We start from the raw sequence: 16,408 nt of genomic DNA, 5'->3' as shown, positions 1-16,408 counted from the left end.
ACTCCCCCCCATGTAGCCGCCCTTAGTGCCAAGTATTCCTCTATACACTTTATCGGGCACGTGGGGGACCCTCGCGCGCGCTGCACGATAACACTATTTCCCATAGCTCCCTGGTCAGTCTTGGACCTGGCTATCGAGATCACCATTGAATCACCCCTAATTTGAACGTGATCCCTGCACAAGCCTCCCTCAACATCTTTCTTGTTCCTCGCGACAAGTTCACTCACCCGCATAGCCCCATGGAATGCCAATGCGAAAGCTGCCCGGAACAGAACTGCTTCGAAATGGGAGGAGCACGTCTCGTCCAGTTTTGCTACAAGTAGAGACAACCTGTCTAAGCCAATCGGGCGCCTCGCATCTTGCTTGCGACCCTCAAGGCGCTGCCAGCCGCGAAGGGCTCTCTTAACCAAAAAGGAACCCGTCGGGTCTTTTATGCCATGCACCTGTGCCATAAATGAAATGGCCGCCCTATGTCTACTGGCCGTTGCCGCTGATCGGCCTTCTCTGTGCAGCGCTACCAGGAACCCCAGGAAGGATTCCTCCTGACCCCAGCTCTGTCCCCCTGTTGGGCCCAAAAATGTGCAGTAGGAACGAAACGCTCCTTCGTATGCCTTCCTTGTCCTGGGGGCTAAGCTTGCTGCCACGAGGTCTTGTAATCCGGGGCACCGATTAGCCATAGCGCTTCGGGGAATGGTGCCGCCACTAGGTCCGCTGTGGGTAGATACCCCCTGAACGCCTGCATATGTGAACGAGAGAGTGCATCAGCTGCATGATTCAGTACGCCTGGCACATGTTTCGCCCTGAACTGTACATTCAATCTCATGCAAAGTAGTACAATTTCTTTCAGCAATCTCAAGATCCACTTGCAGCGGGCTGCCTGCTGGTTAATGCACTCGACCACAGTCATATTATCAGACCAAAACACCACTGAGCGGTCCCTGAAGTCGTCTGGCCATGCCATCAGAGCAACCCAAATGGGGAATAACTCCAAGAATCCAATGTTACCTGTGAGACCGCTGGAGTGCCACCACGTCGGCCATACTTGCGCCGACCATCGGTTGCCAAAGATGGCGCCAAATCCTACGCTCCCAGCTGAGTCAGTCCATAGACCAAGTTCGTCCGAAGACGCTGGTGGCTTGTTCCACACAACTCAACCGTTGAAGTCCGCCAGAAATGCCAACCAAATGCGCATATCCTGGCGAACCTCCGCCGATAGTCTCGTACGGTGGTGTCCCTCCTTGAGACCCACCATAGCTTGTGCAATAGAGCGTGAGAAGGGGCGGGCCATTGGCATTACCCTCAAGGCAAAGTTAAGCTGACCCACTGTTTGCTGTAACTGGTGCAGGGTCACTTTCACCTTGCCCAAGCATTGTATTAGGGAGGCCCTGAATTTGGCTACCTTTTCCATCGGTAAACGGAAACATCCTTCCACCGAATCGAGCTCAATTCCCAGAAACTCCAGTGAAGTAGATGGTCCGACCGTCTTACCTGGTGCCAGTGGGACTCCGAACTCCCGCATGAGGATGCAGAAGTCCCGCAGCGCCTGCGCACAACTCGTATCGCCGGCTGCACCCAAAAACAGGAAGTCATCTAAATAGTGCATCACATGCTTATGGCCCGTGGCCTCAGTGAATACCCACTGTAGAAAACAGCTGAACATTTCAAAATAAGCACAAGAAATGGAGCAACCCATCGGCATGCATTTATCCATATAATAACTCCCTTGAAATGCAAAACCTAGCAAGCGCTGATCCTGTGGGTGTACCGGGAGCAACCGGAACGCCGATTCGATATCTGATTTCACCATCAGCGCCCCCGGGCCCAGACGATTTAACATGGCCATGGCATCATCGAACGATGGGTACCATACTGAACAAACTTCCGGGTCAATGGCTTCATTCACCGAGGAACCCCTTGGGGCGAACAAGTAATAAGTCTAAACTCCCCAGGGTCTTTCTTCGGGACAACCCCTAACGGGGAACATATGAAATCCGCCACCGGCGGGCGAGGAAAAGGCCTTGCCACCCGCCCCAAGCTGACTTCTTTTGCAATTTTCTTTGCTGCAACGCTTGGGTTGTGTTGGACAGATAACTGGTTTTTACAAAAGGAGTCCCCCCGAAAATCCCCCGCCGGGATGTGGAAGCCATGTAAGAATCCCTTCCTCAACACCCCAGCGGATACATGATCAGGGTATTTGTTCAACCAAGGAGTCAGAGCCATGATATCAACAGGTGTAGGCAATCGGTTACAAAGTCTTACCTCACTCTTGCTTCGACCCCCCTTTACCTCCCGTCCCGCTGTTTTTAGATCTAAAGCTACTCTCCGGGTGTGAGGAGTTCCCACAGCCCGCACACGCATGCCTGAACCTACATGTTCCCTGGGGTCTGTTACAGTTGCCTCTATTGAAGCCCCAACAAACCCCACGCTTGCCGCCATTTCCGCCGGTCTTGGGCTGATAGTCCCCACCGGCGCCCGCTCGAAAGGGCACCGCGGGCTTTTGGCGGACGAACCCCGACCCGCTCCCGCTCGGCGAGGACGTACCTGCCACCCCTGGCAAGAGCTGCTTGTGCCATGACACCGAGTCAAGGCAATTCCAAGTCAAAGTAGCATCAAACTCTTTCGCTTTCCGAAATTTCATATCATAACCTTTCCATTCATCCCCCTCATACATGGAATAAAAATCCATAATCCGATTCTGATAGCAAGTCAACTCGGTCATCAGTTCAGGCTTTCGTTCCCCCATGACTGCAATAAATATGGAAAAGGCCTTAACCCAGTTCGTTACTGTCTCATCAACCCTGAATTCTGCCATCTTGGCGCGCCACACACTCGGATGCCATAAATCTTTCTGGGATTTTGCATATTCCATCTCTCGATGGTCAGTCAATAATGAAAACATGTTAACATATTTGTCCCCCCATATTAGTTCTTTTGTGGCCATAGGGATGTGCTGTGCCACCCTTTCCCGCCTCGAGGGTAATGAACCCTCCCCCGCCATTGGCAATGTGTGCTTACCAGGTTCGGCCGTTGTTTCTGCCGCCTTTTCCCGACCAACCGCAGGTCCTCCCGGCGCCACCTGTGGGGGAACAAGAGGAACATTCGCCGTTGCGGCCTCTCTCGACTGCCGCAATTGCTCGATTATTAGTCTGGCCTCCTCTGCCGGGTCTCCCGCGGCCACTGCCCCTCCTGCTTTTTTCTTGAGCCATGGCAACACCGCCGCTAACTGGATGGCCACCTCGGGAGGCATCTCCTCATCATTAGCGGGAGTAATTACAACCGGGATCGGCAAACCTATATCTGGGTTTGGTACCGGGATGTCCGCCGGCGTGACGGGGGCGACTGGGGGTACCTCAGGAACCGGGACCTCCCCAGAAACCGCCCTCCTCTTGACCCGCTTCCCCCTACCCTCGAGGACGACTCCCGGCAAGGCCGGGCCTATTACCTTCTTAGGGCGACCTGAGTTGCTCAGGGCCGCCAACTGTTTCTTAACCTCCGACAAACCTCGACCGATCGAATCAACTTTTCCGAGCTTTCGGTCCATGCCAGCCATTCGGTTCGACAACAGGCGTAATACCTTCTCCATCTCGGAGCCCTTTCCTGCTTTCTTGCCAGCCATGGTTTCGAGTATCCTGCTCTTGGTCGATCAACGAGGTCCTGGATCCTTCGTACTCCAAATAACTGAAAGAAAAACAACAAGATTACAAGTTCTCAAAATTGCCGCTTGTTCCGTCGAGGGCTCACGAGCAAAGAGTGGGTGCAGCCTTCAGAGCACAGGAACAAGAGGACGCTTCTTCGGATTCCCGCTCTATTTATTCTTCTGCGGGAGGGCGTGTACCCTCCTCCGGTACGCCTACTGGGCGTGGTCTTCCGCGTAGGTGTCTAGGACAACCCCTCTTGGGCGGGAAAAGGCGCGCCCCGGCTACGCCACTTCGGGCATACCAGCCGAGCCACGCCCCCCGCCCAAAATGGTTTCCCGGGGGGATCGGGGCACCCAACCATACGTTCGGGGGGACCAAGTGGTCGCCCCTTTCCATTAACACCATCACTGCTGCAGTAATTCCCCCTCTGTGCTGAGAGGCTTTGAAACCCATTGTTCATGACGAGCTCAGCTCGTCATAAGCACAGCTCCACTGTGCCTCATGACGAGCTGAGCTCGTCATGAGCATCGAAGGGGTTATGTACTTCAGTGAAGCGCTGTTAGCACTAAGATGCACTAATACCGCCATGGAGCCGCCCCCTCAAATCATGCAAAGTACAACGAGCGACCCAGGCACTCTCCCGGCAATCATTCTACTCTGGTTGCATCATCAGGGCCTACCCTAAAGAATAGGAGTGCCCCAAAAAGTAGCAACATTCACTGTATGTTACTAAACTCAAGGTTGTTGGTGAAGCCTCAATTAGAGTTCTATGATCTTAGCCAAACAGAGAATACTGATGTGGCCTTTGTCACAGAAACCTGTGCAGACGACAGTTTCCGGCCCGATATTGTTGCCGCCACACCTCCCGGTTTTGACTAGACAGACAAAAAAAAGAGGAGGACTGGCCGTTTTCTATCGTAATAATTTCAAACCTTGATTTGAACCACTGACTATGGTGGGCTTTGAGGCGATGACATTTCTGATACAGCCTCCAGACTCATCAGCTTTAAAAGGGTTGTTAATATACCGCCCACCAGGTGCTAGGAGCAATTTTATTGATAACCTCAGCACTGTAATAGAAACCTTAATGATAAATGAAAACTTCACAGTGCTGGGCGATTTTAATTTTCATCTTGAAAATATAATTGACCCAGACTCGCAAAAACTCATTGAGGCTGTGGGCACCTTTGGACTCCCCCTAATCTCCAAGGGTTCCACACACAAGGTTGGTCACATGTTGGATGGTATCTTTTCCAACTATGAGGACATTAAATTGCTGACATCCTTCCCAGTGACCTGGTCGGACCACTGGGTGGTTAATTGGCAAATAAAGATTAAGAAAACTGTCATGCATGGACCACCTATCCAATATACAATGGGCATTGCCTGGCATAAAGTTTCTCCAGCTGAATTAGGAGAGGTTGCTACCGCCACCCCATGTCAACTGGGGGACAATGTGGATATTTTTACACAATGGTTAAATACAGCATTGGATAAGTCTGCTACAAAAAAAATGTCCCAACCCTGGTATGATGAGAGTCTCAGACTGTCTAGGCAGGATTGTCACACACAGGAAAAGGAATGGAGAAAAAACCATGATGCAGAAGAGAAAATTATATATAAAGCCAAATTAGCAAAGCACAAAGAGGGCATCCTAAAAGTAAAGAATACCTATTTTTCAGAGCATATTAAAAATGCCTGAGACGCTAATAAAACCCTTTTCTCAGTTATCAAGAATCTGGTAACTCCTACTAATGCCACCAAAATGGGAATAAACCAAGAATTCTGTGACATACAGGCCGGTTTCTTTCAAGAGAAGGTGGTAAACATCTATAACAAATTTGCTGCAAACAAAGCAGTGTACCCTAAGGCCGAGTACATGACTTTAGATGATGAAAATAAAAACAGTCTCTATATTTAACACCCCCTCAGAGGATCAACTCAGAGACCTAATTCTGTTAATTAAATCAGGCTCTCCTTATTATCCTTGTCCTCCAAATGTTGTGCACCAACTATCTTCCCAGGTGGCAAGAAATTTGGGACAAATTCTAAACAATGTGTTCACCAGTGGGACTTTCCCTGTCCAATGGAAACGTACCTCAGTTCTCCCACTTTTGAAAAAAGAAAACCTGGATAGCACTGAACCATGTAATTATCGGCCGATCTCAAGACTCCCTTTTGCTGCTAAACTGATGGAGAAAATTATGAGTAAGCAAATTTCTGAATATATAGAAGCAAACTCGCTGCTTGATGAATCGCAACATTGTTTCAGGCAAAACGATAGCACTGAATCCACATTAAGCATAGCCACGGAAGAAATACATGAAGTTCTCGATGGAGGAGGGACAGCGACAATGGTAATACTTGATCTTTCGGCTCCATTTGATACGGTCAGCCATGAGATTCTGGTTGACCGGCTCCAAGACTTAGGGATAAAAGAAATAGCAATTAATCTCCTAAAACATTCCTAACAAATCAACAGCGAAACGTGGCAATGGGGAAGTTTATCTCTAGACAGTTTTCCCTACCATGTGGAGTCCCACAAGGATCGGCACTAAGCCCTACACTTTTTAATCTTTATGTTACCCCACTGGCGTCGATTATAAAACATGCCGTTTTTACCTTGACCTCATATGCAGATGACACCCAAATTGTGGTGTCTCTGACAAATAGGGAAAATAGCCCTGGAGGTGCTTTCAGTTCCTGCATGAGAAATGTGAGCGACTGGATTTTTGCATTTAACTGGTACCAGAATAGTTTAAAAACAAACTGAAATGGTATACGCCAGCGAGAACTCTACGTTTAGGTCTGGCAAAGAATATGACGGTACCTCCATCTAAGAAGACCACATGGGAAGGCAGAAATTTCTTTAGGACAACAGCAATGCTTTGGATTCAACTGCCTTTTGACCTAAGAACAGCACCTTCACTGCTTAGTTGCAGAAACGGCCTAAAAACCTGGCTATTCATACAAGCTGGATAAGATCCTTCTTGCAGCTCTCGCTTAGGAGCAGTAATCGTCACCTCTACTATGCCTAACTCTGCTTTTCTATAGCGCCAAGACGCTCTCGGGCATTAGTTGCGCTCTACAAGTTTTATTTACATTACATTGTCTAGATCTAGGGTACAGTTAAAGTCTCCTACCCAGTAACTGGGCGCCAATGTGTAACAATACCGGCGTCAAGGAGAGTAAAAACGGAGCCAGGAAGAAGGATTGCTGTGCTGCTGAGAGGACTGCCACTTTGCTGGACCGCTGCTAACAAGGAAAGTTGCCTGCTGTGCTGACCTGCTGCCCTCTTGCTTGAGCGAGAACTGGACCTGCATCTGTTAAACCCAGGACCCCAGAGTGATTTCAGGGACTAGTCGGCTGGCATCCTGACTATAGCTTCAGGGGCAGAAAGCTCCAACAACCTACAACCAAGCACCTGGACTCTTCCATCTGTAAATCCTAACCTGCAAAGTGGTTCCAACCCAGTCCCCGATCCTTGGAATTGGGGCTGAAGGTGCTCTGCCAGCACATCTGTGGATACAGCAGAACAGACGGGTGTCCTCTGCTGTGCAGTGCATTCCCAAACAGAACTAATGTAGCACCTCTGCTGCAAGGGTTCTTTGAGCGCAAGGACTCCTCATCAACCTCACTGCCCACATCACAACTGGCACTGTGCTAAGCTTCACCAACGCAGACCATTGCATCACAAATCCCTCGTCATCGGCAGCCGCGACAACGATGCAGGTTCTCGCATCGCAGCCTCGCAGCTCTTTAGAACCATCGCCTCGACTGTGCAGTGCATCTTCGATGCTTGAGTTTACATGTCAAGCCTTCATTGAAGGGCTCCTTGACAACAATTCAGGACCTCGCATTGCAGCTCTGCAGCCCCTAGGAACCGACTCATCACCTCAGCTGTGTGGCGCATATTCGGTGCTGGGCCTTGCAATGCTACAAAACCAGGGTTTAAGGTACTCTTTTGTTCAGTGGGCCTAACTGGGTCCCTGTAACTGGCCTGCAATCCATCATGGGTTGGAATCAACCAGAGGGTTGATCACAGGTTAATTTGGGATTTGCTTGTGCCTCACCCTGACAAGGATTGTTGTTGCTAATTGAGTAGGGTTTCACTTCCCCTCAAACAGTAACCCAATTTCTTGCAACCTCTCACCTCTACATGGGACAGGGGAACCACAAGTTTGGCGGGAGGAGAACCACTGCTTCATGATGTTTCTACAGCTTCACCTGCATTTTCTGAATGTTGTGAAGCCCTGGAATTCTGAATGATGGTTGATCCTGGGGGAGGAGGCCCATTAGGATCGATCATCTGAGAACTGACTTTGCACCCAATTTTAGATTTTTACCTCATTTAAACTTTGTAGACGAGGTTGTTGCATCACGTCTGGGTCACAAAACACCACCTCCACAACGCCTACTGCATTCAGGCTTCCACATTTAAAGCGGTCCCCCTTTTTGCTGGATATTTTTACCCAGAAACGGCTCCCAAATGCAAGGCAGCAGCCACTTTAGGGAAAAGATGATCCGCAATAGTAGGTCCGCCATGTAACTTATGCCTGGTGGACCTGCAAACAGTTTTGTAAATCAGACGCTTGTTCCTCAGAACCACCCTAGTTTACACGGCAGTCCCATACAAAAGGACCCCGATGGAAACGGTGTTGGAGGGGTCGCCCTAAATTTGGCAGCCTCTCCAATGCCATAAGCGTTGGCCCACTGAAAACGGGTTTCTGTGCCTGTTCTACCATTGAGAAGGAACTCTACAGTACTCAGCACTCTGCCTGAGGTGGGGGTACAAAAGGGGGGGGGGGGGTGGAGAGGACATTTATGAAATTATGACTCGTCATTACCCACCTCTAAATTAGGCCCTTTATGCGTCAAGGACATCTTAGTTTGTGTGCACTGGCGCGGGCTTGTTGTAGGCGATCAGTCAATGACGTAATGTAGGCTCCTACAGCCCCTGCCCTTCGGAGGGCCCCAACTCTTCATGGGGAGGATGGGAACTCAGCCAAGGCCAATGAATATCTGTGAGATATGGAAGAATCAGGAGCACTCACCACATTCTGCAGGGGGCATTTTGCGTTATGACACTGCGATTTCCCTTATTTTGATTTAGGCAAAATTGCCTTCAGATGCCGCGGGGTATTGCGTGTATCATGTAACACGAGAACTCTTGAGTGAAAAAAGATCTCTAATAGCAAATTGGTGACACCAAAAGTACTGAAAAAAGCAAGAGATTCTCATCAAGTTAGGCCATATGTTAAAGGAGCATCGCCAGGCATCAGAGCAGAAGCAGCAGTCCTTCCCTTAGGCACATTCCTAAGTGCTGGCACAGATCATTTATTCGTGATTGATTTATTCCCTGCTAGTTTCCTCGACGGTTTAATGCTTGTATTAGGCACAGGTCGTAAAGTGTCTAAAATATGTGCCATTCAATAAGCAATAGGGTAGGCCTATGTCAAACTAATGAGATTCCATATTTGTGCAGACACATTGTGTAGACAAATGTAGAGTTAAAAGGAAGCAGGGGAGCTATGAAGCTGAGATTCAGAGGCTCTGATGTGCAATGACAGAGGACACCCAATAATGCACACGCTGGCAAGAAGCCGAGTTTATGAAGATGCAAGTCTAGCCGAGGCCCTTCACCATCAGCACAGCCACAGGAAACGACCCCAAACCTGTCTACTGTGATCCTGTCACTGGGGCTGCCGCGGCCTGTGGCGCAAGCGCTTACTGCAGTTAGGAGGAATATGTTTCACCAAGCTGGCTTTCAGGCTGAGCGATAGCCAGCCCTTCTCTTCACATTCATCCCAACAGAACCATGACACGAAAGAAAAACATGCCAAGAAAATTCCCTTCCAGGAGTTGATGCTATTCGGGGAATTATTTTAGCATCTTTAGCCCCGAGGGAAGTCAAGCAGACATGTGCTCTGTCTGCTCTTACAGACAGAGGAGGCTGGCAGTGCCCACACGTCTGACCTCATGTTTTGAATCATTTATTTTGGGCACTTGACAGTTTTATCCAATATTTATTTTTTAGAGAGCTCCATAAATGCTCTGAAAATGCGTTTAACAGGTTCTGCTCAGGCACTTAATTGTTATAATAAGTCAAACCCTGGCTTTTTGTGCTGTTTGCTTGCTGTCTCTCTGTTCCCTCTTGCAGGAGGGTGCAGTGGTAATGCACCACCCTGCCTGTGGAGGACACCTGGCTCTGGTGGTGCTTAGGATTTTCATGGCAGTCCTCCTACGTGTTTGCAGTGCACCTGGCATCTGCCTACATGGGGTCAAATGTTTACTCACTAGTGGGTGGGTGATATGCATATGTGGCACCTCTACCCACGAATGCAAGGGTGGAAGCCTTTGGGTGGCAAGATGTAGAACAAATACAAAAGCCAGGGGTGCACATGAACAGACCCTGCCCATATTTATGAAGCCTTCGCGTTGTCCTCGCGGACAACGCAAAGGATTCATTGATATTTTACAAAGCCACACAAGGCCTAATGCACGTGGCCTTGTGTGGTTATGTAGAGAAATGTAATGCAAGGAAGCTGCTTGTGCTTTGATGCATTGTGTTACATTTCAACTTGGGAGGTGTTCAATGGTTGTAACGAGGGCGTTCTCATGCATCCACCCACAGGTAGTTGTGCTTCATCTAGTCGGTGATGCTTGTCTGCATCTGTAGAAGTTGGTTCTGGTGGTGGTGTCGTCGATGAGTGAGAGAATAAGTTGGGTGTCATCTGTGTAGGAAATAATGTTGAGACCATGGGAATGCTTCAAAATAATATGCCTTCCCATGTGAGGCTTAACAAAGAGAAATATCTTCATTAATCAATCAATCAATCAGAGCATTTGTATAGCGCGCTACTCACCGGAGGGTCTCAAGGCGCTTGGGGGAGGGGGGTCCGCTACTGCTCGAACAGCTAGGTCTTGAGTTGCTTCCTGAAGGCGAGGTGGTCTTGGGTCAGCCGGAGGTGGATGGGGAGGGAGTTCCACGTCTTGGTCGCCAGGTAGGAGAAGGATCTTCCTCCCGTTGTGGCTCTTCGGATGCGGGGGACGGCGGCGAGGGCGTGGCTGGTCGATCGAATCTGGCGGGTGGGAGTGTAGAAGGTCAGGCGTTCGTTGAGGTATCTTGGGCCTTGGTTGTGGAGAGCTTTGTGTGCGTGGGTGAGGAGTCGGAACGTGATTCTCTTGCTGACGGGGAGCCAGTGCAGGTTTCTCAGGTGTGCGGAGATGTGGCTGTGTCGGGGAATGTCCAGGATGAGGCGTGCTGAGGCATTCTGAATGCGCTGGAGTCTTTTCTGGAGCTCGTAGAGGAAGTTGCCGTAGTCCAGTCGGGTGGTGACGAGGGCCTGGGTGACCATCTTCCTGGTTTCGGTGGGGATCAACCGGAAGATATTACGTACCATGCGCAGGATGTTGAAGCATGACGAGGAGACGGCGTGACTTGTCTGGTCATGGAGAGGGAGGAGTTCAGGATGAAGCCCAGGTTCGGTGCGTGGTCTGTTGGTTTGGGTGCGCTGCCCAGGGCAGGGGGCCACCAGGAGTCGTCCCAGGCGGAGGGCGAAGATCCCAAGATGAAGTAAAAGAGGGGAATGCCTGTAAGGTTTATTTTTGTGCAGGAAGGTACCTCTCCCTGCTCAAAAACAATCCTGCCTGTGACACAGGTACCCATGCACTGTGGCTCCATGGTGCAAGGCTGCCTCCATTGGAGCTAGCCAGCACACAGTGTGCCAACGCAAGGAGACAGCAGAAATGCACCACATCTTTATAAATAAAGAGCATTTCTCCTCTCTCCCTCTCATGCAATGCAGCGCAGAAACATTGCTTGCTGTCTTGCCTTGCGTGAATGTTTCAGTAAATATGCTCCCACAGTGTTCCCTACTCCCTTGAGAAACCAGGTGGCAGATTTACTAAGGTTTTGTGTCACTTTTATGGCAACCCCGACACAAAAACCTTGTTGCCATTTACTAAGCCACGCAAAGCCACTTTGGGTGTCTTTGCGTGGTTTAATAAACACACAGTTACGCAAGGTAGCACATAGTGCTGACGTGCGTTACTTTACATCTGGGAGGTGTTCCATGAGTGGAGCATGGCCGTTCTCTTGCATCCACCCATGGATTTTGGCACATTCCTAGAATCACAAAGACTTGTAAAACTGGGAATGAGTCAAAAAGCTTCCCCTTTCTGAAGCAGGCATAACGAAGAGAAATATCTTTATTTCTCATTGTTCCTTCCTCGTTCTATGTGTGCTGCATTTTGCAGCACACATAGAAAGAGGAAAATGCCTTTAACCCCTCCCCTGCTGATGACGGAACCGCTCCATCATCGGCTGCGGTGGCGCTGTGCTGATGACAGAGCGGTTCCGTCATGGCCCGCCCGACACTCCTGCAAACAAAACAAGTGATGGACAGAATGTGGATCAATGTCACACACTCACCCCAGTCCAAAGATCTGGGCCCAAATCCATCGTTTTTTGCACTCCACACCACCCTCGGTTAGACAATGGCGATATGCAAATCAGCTCTGACCCTGTGCCCCATGGGAACAGTCCAGTCCGAACTACAAAAGCCATGTCCTTCCCAGAACGGAATCAAGCATCCGAGGACCGGACCGGTTTCGAGGTAACACCTCTCATCAGCCCGGCTAGCTTGACTCCAGTGGTGTGGAGTGCCTGGGACCCACGTCTGAGCATCCCCAGCGCACTTATGGCGGCAATTGCAAACAAAACAAGTGATGGACAGAATGTGGATCAATGTCACACACTCACCCCAGTCCAAAGATCTGGGCCCAAATCCATCGTTTTTTGCACTCCACACCACCCTCGGTTAGACAATGGCGATATGCAAATCAGCTCTGACCCTGTGCCCCATGGGAACAGTCCAGTCCGAACTACAAAAGCCATGTCCTTCCCAGAACGGAATCAAGCATCCGAGGACCGGACCGGTTTCGAGGTAACACCTCTCATCAGGCCAGCGGGCGGGGCCATGACGGAACCGCTCCGTCATAAGCACAGCGCAACCGACGCTGGTGACGGAGCGGGTCCGTCACCAGCATGCGCCCGCCGCATTTCCGCCCCGACCTCTTAGCACTGCGGCGGAATAGCCGCTGCAGTGAAGGAGTTATGGATGTTGTTTTGTGCAGGAAGGTATCTTCGGAAGCACTATGATATTCTACAACAAGATGAATTTCTGAAGGGAGTGGTAGGACTCAGTCCAACTGTCTCATATAGGAAAAGTGCCTCCCTGAGGCAAGACTAGTACAAAGCTTTCTGAGACCTGTACAGACTTCATGGTTATATCCAGCACCTGGTTTCTATGCATGTAATAGCTGCAGAGCACCTGTCAAAGAACATCATTATCAGCTATTAATCAAAAACATATTACTTAAGAAACACATCACTTGCTAAACAGAAAATCGTAGTATATTTGATCTCATGCCCTTGCATGAAATGGTGCATTGGTTGTACTATTTTTCTGGTAACAAAATGTATACTTGAGCATATGCGTGCCATAACCAATAAGGATATAAGGTAAAGGACGGCAAAATATTTTAATGAATTTCACAACAGTGACTGAAAAACAATGAAATTCTGTGGCATTGATTCCATTCCCAAAAAATCAAGAGGGAGGTGACAGAATTCTCGCACTTCGCAGACTGTAATCTATATATTTTCTGGAGATTGTATGTCTCGTGCCTAGAGGGGTGAACATGGATGAGGAGCTAAATGTTCATTTGTGATATGTGATCAGCTGCTAGCTCCAACCTTATAGTTCAGTTTCAATGTTGTAGACATAATGTTTTTTTTTTATTGGAACACAACAGAAATCAAAGTACAAAGAATGATCATCACATAAGACATAATTCATAGTTCATAACAAAATATCAATCCCGCACTACATTAGATAAAGAATAAATACGAGCGTTATACAAAACAGATAAAGAGAAAAAAACTATACAATGAAGAATATACACAAATATACACACTACATAGGGCCTTTAAGCCTCATAAAAATCAAAAAAAGTCCCCCATATTTTCCATCCTAATCTTTTCCTCCGTCTTGATTCGGATAGCGAAAAGAGACTCCACTCTAACTTATACAATTTATATAACCGGGCTTGCCATTGTTGGAATAGTGGAGGTTTTTCTTGAAGCCATTCTACTGCAATACATAATCGAGCTACTGTCATTATAAAAAAAAAAATATATCGAAAACGATAAAGTTTATTATTTTGACTATCACCAGGGATCTTCCCTAAGATCAACATAGATGGGGTAATTTTTAAATTGACCTTTAGAATTATAGACAAAACATTTTCAATGTCTTGAATAAATTTTCCTAATATAGGACAAGAGAAAAAAATGTGTATACTATCTGCACTGTCGACTTTGCAACGAAAACATTTGCCATCATGACCTCTTCCCCACTTTAACATTCGAACAGGTGTATAGTATAAATCAAACAGGCTTTTAAAAAATTGAGCTTTTAAATTAGCAGACATCAAAACATCTTTAGACAGCAAAATCAAATTTTCCACTTCAATATCATTGTCTCCCAATAGCTCCCTCCACTTTGCTTGTGTTTTAACCAAATCATCATGCTTCTCTTCCAAAAGCATGCGATAGAGAACACCAATCCTAACTTGTTGTGCAATACCCTCTACAATTTTATGCTTTTTTAGGGATAATTTATGTCTTGTGAGATAGTCTCGTATCTGTAAAAACTTGAAAAAATAAGTTCTAGGTAAACCAAATTCTCCACACATTTCAGAAAACGACTTGCATTCCCCTACACTCGAAAAAAAATCTCCCAAACAAGTCACCCCTTTTTTTTGTAGATTCCGAGCCGCTCCATCTCAAAATATCATAGGTAAAAATCTAACAGAAAAATATGGAGTATAATATGACAGTTTCCTTATGTCAATAAAACGGGCCACCCACTTCCAAGTTTTATGGGCACTGACAAGAACCTTAAATCGAGTCCTTTTGTAGTAATTGCCATCAATTTCATTGAAAAAAATTTGTTTTGTGTGTGTACCCATCAAGATCTCGAATATGGAGGGACAATTATGTGTATGCTCCATGGCATCTCTTATTAACAAAAATTTCATTTTTAACAAAAAACACACTACATAATATAAAAAGAAATCAGGTACCCCTAACCCTCCCCTTTCAATGGGTAAAGTGAGAAATTTCATCGCCCGCCTAGGTTTGCCAGGGCTCCAAATGAATTTACCACAGAGAGATTGCAAAGCCTGTAATTTAGGTTTCGGAAATTCCAAAGGTATCGATCGGAACAGATAGAGAATTTTCGGAAGGACATTCATTTTGATGACATTAGTCCTGCCAATAATAGTCAAGTATAGCCGCTCCCATTTCTCCAACGAAATTTTAATTTTATGGAAAACATTACTCCAATTTGCATTAACCAATTCGTCCATATCAGTTTTAATACGTATCCCTAAATAAGTAACTTCTTCAACCACCCTCTCATCCTCCCAAGTTATGGCTTCTGAACAGAGAATCTGTGTTTTGGATGCATTAAGTTTATACCCCGTTATCATGCCAAATTCCTTGGCCAACCTCTCAATTTCCAAACTAGCGGTTTCCGGGGTATCCGTGACTACCGCTATATCGTCCGCATAAGCGAAGACTGAAAAAGAAAAATCAATGACCATAAAGGGAGGAATCAACATGTTCTGGCTTAATAACTCAATAAAAGGGTTGATGTATAATGCAAATAATAAAGGGGAACAGGGGCAACCTTGACGAGTCCTCTAGTAATATTCACCAATTCCGAGAGTCTACCCAAGGTAGATATCTTTGCGGTAGGTTTGAGATAAAGTGTTTTTATAGCTTTGATATATCTCTGGCCAAAGCCCATTTTCTCCATTAAAATCCAGAGATACTCCCATGCCACTCGATCGAACGCTTTTTCCACGTCTAATAAAAAAAGCGCTAATTTTCATTTGTTCACAGCGGCCCAATCAAACAGTGTGATAACTTTATTAATATGATCAATGGTACTCCTTTTAGGAATAAACCCATGTTGGTGTCTGGACACTAAAGATGACACAACCCCAGATAGTCGATTAGCTAAAATCTTCGAGTATATCTTATTGTCCACATTCAACAAAGATATGGGTCTATAAGATCCAACACTATCAGTGGGTTTATCTTTTTTACAAAACACAACAATTGTTGCTTCGGCCCATGTATCTGGGGGATTGCCCTCTTGGGCTGTCAAGATTACCTGATGGAGCTCATCTTTTATAATATGAAAAAAACGTTTATAGACTTCAACCGGTAATCTATCGGGCCCCGCAGCTTTTCCCAATGCAAGACTATTCACTGCGGTTTCCACTTCAATCAAAGTTATGGGCAGCTCCAATGCGTCAGCTAATCCGGAATCTAAAACCTTCAAATCAATCAGCATTCTATCGTACCATTGATCATCAGAAGCCATACTGTCTTCCCTAGCATAAAGCTTTGCATAATAAGTTTGAAATATTCCCAAAATACCTTCCTGATCATAATGTACATTACCATGGGAGTCTTTCATTGCACTTATATTCTGTGCCGTTTGTTTCATTCTAAGCCTTGTCGCCAAGGTCCGTCCTATTCTCTCACCAAATTCATAACTTGTCATTTTTGAGGTTAAAAATTTTCTGGCAATTTCTTTATCCCAGAAGCCCAGAATATTGGACCTAGCTTTAGTAACCCCATTTTCCTCTTCACCCAAACCCACATTGCCCAATGCAATTTTTCTAGTTAA

The sequence above is a fragment of the Lissotriton vulgaris genome, chromosome 3_1, assembly GCF_964263255.1.
Source record: "Lissotriton vulgaris chromosome 3_1, aLisVul1.2, whole genome shotgun sequence".
Lineage (NCBI taxonomy): Eukaryota > Metazoa > Chordata > Amphibia > Caudata > Salamandridae > Lissotriton > Lissotriton vulgaris.
Note: the sequence above shows the minus strand (reverse complement) of the source record.